Consider the following 7,168-nt stretch of genomic DNA (forward strand, 5'->3'; position numbering starts at 1 on the left):
TGGTTGTTAACACCCACATCAAGGATTCCGTTACAAATTAACGGTCAACATTAGCCAAAGGGGTTGATTTGGTAGTGTTTTGTAAATTCAAGGGCTCAATTGGTGTAAAAAGTAGGAAGGGGCTTACTTGATTTTTTTTCTCTTTTGAAATTCATTGAGGCCCTTATATACTATGAAGCCAAATAAAAAAGATTTTATTAAGTTTTAGGATAAACTACACCATTAGTTACTAAACTATGGGTAAGTTTTTCATTTTAGTAACTTAACTAAAAAAAGTTACAATTTGGTCACTAAACTATTCAAAAATTTTCATTTAAGTCGCTGAACTATTCAAAAGTTTTTATTTAAGTAATTGGGCTATTAAGTTCTTTTTAGAAAAAAGCTCATTCAGTGAGCTCCAAGCAATGACTTGATGATTGATAACATACTTAAATCCAAGCCAATCTGGTGTCGGAGATCGAAGAAGAAAATTGTTCGAATCTTGGTTGCAAATTCGTGACATCCTAAGTTGTTTCATAAAAAATGAACTATAGAAATGAAAGGGAAAGAGAGCTTTCTATTGGTGCAAGTGGTGCAAAAAGAGAAAGCCATATGACATCAATTTTAATAGTCCAATGACTTAAATGAAAACTTTTGAATAGTTCAGTGTCCAAATTATAACTTTTTTTAGTTAAGTGGTCAAAACGAAAACTTACCTATAATTTAGTGATTAATGATATAATTTACCTTAAGTTTTAAATAAGAGGGGTAACATTTCGAATTAATTTTGGAGGAGGTTGCAATTGCCCTGTAGTATTCTAATCTTTAAAAACCCCAATTAAATCATTGATTTATTTACAATTTTAAAAATTAATTTGATAAACCATTTTAAAGCTACTTTCACTAATTTATATATAAAGTATTTATTATTATACTTAAAAAATATAAATTAAATAAATAATGGAATTCAGTTCGGTTTAAATAATAAATTTTCTATCTTATAAATTAAAAATCAAACTGAACCAAATATATTTAAGTTGTAATCAAATTGAATCAAACACCATAGTTCAAATAGATTTCCAATTTTCCCAATTTCTCTCTTAGCCCTATTTCAAACATTAAGATATAAGTGTTTATCAAACATCTTTCAAGTGATCATTTGTAAAGTTAGTAACCAAGATTGAATACATAGAATATGAGATATAATGTGATGTCATGAGGGGGAGAAAATTTGCGCTATACTCTTTTTCCTTAAATCGAGATTTTGTCCCATTGGATTTTCTTGGTAAGGTTTTTAATAAGGCAACATGTTATGTATATTATAGATAAGTGTACTCTTTTTTCTTCCCTTAGAATTTTACCCCATAGGGTTTTTATCATAGTAAGGTTTTAACGAGGCACGTTACTTATGAATGGACATCCGGGAAGGAGTGTTATAAATATTTTATTATTATAGAAGAGGATGTCCATTAGAATAAGAAGTTTGATATACATTAGGTCTCTAATGTTAATTAGGAGTAGAACTTTATATAATTTATACTTCTTATGTATATAAATATAGACTTTGGAGAAGTATGGTAAATATCTCAATTGATGAATAAAAATTCATATTTCTCCATTTGTTCTCATATTTCTTTTTTATTTTTATTTACTTTGTTATTTTATGAGTATATATAAATGAGACAGATAATGATCTTTTAACTCTATTTGTGAATTAAAAAAACTCTAACACCAATATATCAAATAAAGGTAAACATGTACTTTACCCCCTTTTCTTGTACCTAGTTGATACTATAACCTTTTCTTGTACCTAGTTAATACCTGAACTTGTATTCCATCACACACATTGCCCCAATTTGTTAACAATCATAATTTTTTAAGGGTTAACATATAGTTTACCTCCTTGAACTAGTCCAAAAGTACCTAGTTGGTACCTAAACTTTATCCAAAAAGTACCGAGTTAGTATATCAACTTGTCCAAAAATTATACTTTTTAAAATTAATTTATAGATTTTAAAAGATTTTTTTAATTTTAATTTTATTTTATGTCCACCACGTATATCACTATAGAATTGGTCATTAGTGTCCAACTAAATACTTTTGGACAAAATCAAGAGACCATAAAATAATCATCGACTACATATTAAAAAATATATTTTAAAATGTTTTTGAATTAACTAAACAAATATAGAAAATGAGTAGTAAAAAATAATTGGATTTTACAGATAAAGATTCAATCAATTTCGAAAAGAATATTGGACACCAAAGTCAAATCAAAATCAAACTCAAATTACTTTCTTTTACTATTTTAGAATAAAGATTGAATTGTTTTCTCACACATTTTCTTTTTCTCAAATCCTATGTTGTCTTAATTTGTTATCTTCAAACCGCCCTTTCATTTTTCTTCTTTTCCTTTCATGTTGTCACTTTTTGACTTTCACTAATAATCACCATCAAACTTTAGATTATAATATCATTATAAAATTTATTATGTTTTTTATAATATGTATATATTATTAATAAATATTGAGTGCATTAGCAAACTACATTATATTTCTAAAAGCAGAATCCATATTTGAACCTTAAAGGTAATATTATTAGAAAAAGTAACTCCGAACCTTGAACCTAGACTATAAAATAAAAATAAAGAATACTAAAACAATAATTTACATGTATTTTTTTTAGATTTATTAAAAATACAAAAATAACATAAATACCTAATTAAATTTGGACCTGATTGATGGGTGAGATCAACTTAATCTAATTCATTATACATAAATGGATTGATTGAATCCATGTCCTTCACGACATCAGTTTAAATCACTTATTTGAATACCTTTGTCGTATTTCACAATTTTTTTCTTTAAAGTTGTTTTTATCTAATATGATTTATCAATATTTTATTTTATTATTAAAATTTGATGCGTTTATATTAACAAGTGTTGGATGCAGTGGTAAGATACATTATAATACGTAAGTTAAACTTTGGATACAACATTGTTGGAAGGGGCAGCCATGAACCTTAAATATGGACAATCATAAACCCCAAAAAATATTTATAAATAGTAAAATGAACATAAAAATTACATTAATATTTGTAATCTTAAAAATATATTTTTTATGAAGAATCGATAAGTTTTTAAGAATGTTTTGTTAATTATGTAAAAAAGACAATGGCATGATTCGAATAAACTCGAGCAATGGTGGTTACATTTAACATTGAATATTTACTTATGAATTCAAATAGATTTAAATTGGACTTTTACAAATGATTCAAGGTCTTTATTATGCTTTTAAGAACATAATTTGACTAATAATACAGATTAATTGCATGTAAAATTTGTTTCGGGTCTCATATCACCTAATTAAAAATTTTTCCCTACAAGTTTTTATGTCTTGAGGCCATGGCCTTCATGTCTCGAGACATTGCCATGGCAATGTAGAAATTTGGCTTTGAAGTTGCCCTATCTTGAGACAATAGGGTGTAGGTCTCGAGACAATGGGGCCTTTGTCTTGAGAAAAAATCTAATATGTATCGAGACATGGCATTGTTACTGTAGATTTTTAGATATGAAGTTCTGATGTCTCAGGACACATTTCGCATTTCTCGGGACCTAAGACAAGAGGCCTGAATTTTTGCTTTCAAACACTTCTAAATCATACCAAATTTGCTCATAATCCATCCAAACATTAACCAAGACCCCTAAACCATATAATACCTTGCATTTACCCATTCCAAATATTATATATAACACAAGTATAAATATAATTATAACTAAACATTTCTTCAAAAATTAGAACTAAACATCCCGTTTCTGACGCTATTGCTCACCTATGTACATGCCATTAACCTAAACCAAAGTTTTAAAGATTCCATATTTATTTCTAAATCCTTGAGAGGTGATAAGATGTGAAGAGTCCAATCTTCAATAAAACTTTACTTCAAGTCTTTATCTACGCGTTGAAAGAAAAACATTAAGCTTGTAAAATTTTAGTAGGTACAACAAGATTTAATTTTACCTCTTCTCTAAATAAGTATAAATAATGTACATTAATATTATATTACATATATTCAGTGTAATAACACCCCTAACCCCTCTCTGTCGTCGGATTAAGATCACGGACATTACAACCAATCAGAACATTTAATTACATCGCAAGCAGTACTAATATCGTCATAACATACAAGGGCAAATCGTGCCAAACTAAAACTTGCAGCCTTACAAGGAGCAATACATGCTAATCTAATATTTCCATAATAATGTCTTATACAATCAAATGACTAATCATGCTATGCAATACTAAACTTGGTCTTCCACTGTCAACACTATTATCACTATTTATACCTTCTTGAATATTAGAAATCGGATACGTACAAGACTATTCCAATTATTAGCATCAGAGTATTGGTCCATACTCCGACTATGATTATCTTTTTAATTTATCTTCAATGATGTTAGTAGAATGCACTTAATATAAGTTTGCTAATCCATTCCAATTTAGAGTAAAAGCTACTCTTACAGCCCTTATTTTGAGTCTACGAGACCTTAAAAATAGTTTATAAATAGGCAGGGACTAATTCGAAATAATTTTGGAAGTTTAGGGTCATTTTCAAAAATTCCTAAAAGTATAGGACACATGGTCATGTAGCCAGGCCGTGTGCAACGCCCCAGGCGTGTAACTCTCGAAGTTGAGACACATGGCCGTGTCCTTGGTCGTGTAACTCACTGACTTGGGTCACACGCTCGTGTGTGTTGCCCGTCTGTGACACACGGTCGTGTGCACCTAAAAGTGCCTTAAAACTCAAGTTTACCATTTCCTACTTGCTTGGACACTAAGCAACTCATTTACTAATCATTTAACCTACTCAAAACACGATTACACATGCCTAAAATATACCAAATTCATCACCTAATATGCTTAACCAATGTACCCTCATCGGTACCACATTTTATATGTTCAAATACATCAACAACACATCAAACATTCAAGACTTTCATTCATATCACATTTACCATAATTGGACTATCACTTAGCTATTTAAGCTACCAAACTTTAAACTATCACATACCAAAATATAAACTAGGCTAGCATACCAACATAGCAACTAAGATAACAACACCTTAATAACAATATCAACAAAAGACTCCCTAGGTACATGCCATTACAAAATAAAACATCACCACACTTGAGCTCGAGATTTGTTGTTTGATGTTGAGTCAGCGTTATGTCAAAAAGTACCTAGCCTTCGCATGGAAAACAAAATTGCACGTTGAGTATATCTCAGCGGTATTTTTATAATTCAAATAACATAAACTTGATATAAGTAATTAAAATGCAAAATGCAACAAGTAAGCTATGTACATGTGTTTCAAATCAATAATATAACTTTGCTCATTCCTTATTACATCTACTAAGATTTTCACATGTTCAAATATATAAAATATATATATCAATGGCATTTCATTTGACATTTGAATACATCAACTCATGCAATGGCATGATTTATATCTTTGATCAATACTTGAATCCATTCAAGTTTCACATCTCAATTCATAATTTCATATTTCATTTCTCATCTCATAATCATTTCTCAACTTTGCCATTTCAATATTTTCTCATCTCATATTCATTTCTCATCTTTGCCATTTCAATATAAATCACATAAATTATTATTTTATTTTCCCCTATTAACATGACTTGGACTTGGACGGATACACAGATCCAACCAACACACCAGTTTGGCACCCAATGCCTCATCAGATAAATCCGAAGTAATAACTGTGCCTAGCACTATATAAATTGACACCCGGTGTCTCATCGATTAAACAGAAGCAAATTGGCACCCAATGCCTTGTCGACTCAAGGTCAAAGTAATCCCTGAACTCTTACTATCCTATGGCATGCCATCTATATCTGACTCAGTCTGATACAATTAATAAGGTTTCATTTCACTTTTCAATACAACCAATATCTCAATTTCACAACTATACACATTATCACATATAAACATATATTCAATCCAATCTCCATATATGTATTCAATAAATTCATAATTTACCAAAACAATCCATTTCGATCGACTATGAATTCAATTCAATTTTAAAGTACAAAAGTACTCACCTCAAATGCTTACCATATGCAACAATTCAAAATGTAATAATTTATAACTTAGTTCGGATTATAAAAACACAAACCGTGAATTTTGAGCTATTCGACGTCGATTTTATCCTTCCCCTTTGTACTCGAGGATTCCGATACGACGTTACCTACGTAATAAAACAATTAAATCATATTAATATTACACACTTCAATTTGACATTAACTTTCAATTTTCACACTATATTTTGCTTATTCTTCAATTTAGTCCCTAAACCGAGACTAATTTTAACCTCCACATTTGAACTCAAATTTTTATACTAATTTCACTCTAAGCTGAATTTGACTTCCTATTTTCCAATTCGACCCCTTAATTTTAAAATTTTCATAATTTAGTCCCTATTGCTCAAAATCAACAATTTATTCCACATTTAGTCATTTTCCATTTCTAACTTAAAAATCTATCTATTCAATCCTTAATACTTAAACTATTCAACAATGTTAACATCTAAAATCTTGAACAATACTAAAAATTACAACATAGGTCGGGTAGCCTTAGGTACCGGGAATCCAAAAATATGAAAATTACAAGAAAATGACTAAATTACACTAACCAATTTGAGCTTGAACCCTAAAATTTTCTAGCCCGTGCATCTCATTGCTATTTCTTTCTTTCTTTTTTCTTTTTGTTTGCATGTAACAGAGAATGAAACATTCTCTTTCTTTTCTTTTGATTTTATTATAACTATTATTATTATTAACTATCATAACATATATATAAAATAAGTTAACATATATATAAATATATATGTATAATCATCATTAATGCCGTCTAGTTTAATGAAAAATGGCACAATTGCTTCTTTAGTCCCTTTAATTTATTTTAATCTATAATTTAACTTTTAATTTTAATGCGATTTAGTCCCTGTACGTAAATAACTCCTAATTCATGCAAAATTACTTATCCAAAATTTAATTAACTACACAACTAACTTCATAAATATTTAATAAAAATATTTACGAGTTTGGTTTACGGGAACAGAGTCTCGGGAATACACTTTTTGACACCCCTGATTATCGGGTTGTTACA

This window comes from Gossypium hirsutum, chromosome D03 (genome assembly GCF_007990345.1).
Source record: "Gossypium hirsutum isolate 1008001.06 chromosome D03, Gossypium_hirsutum_v2.1, whole genome shotgun sequence".
Classification (NCBI taxonomy): Eukaryota; Viridiplantae; Streptophyta; class Magnoliopsida; order Malvales; family Malvaceae; genus Gossypium; species Gossypium hirsutum.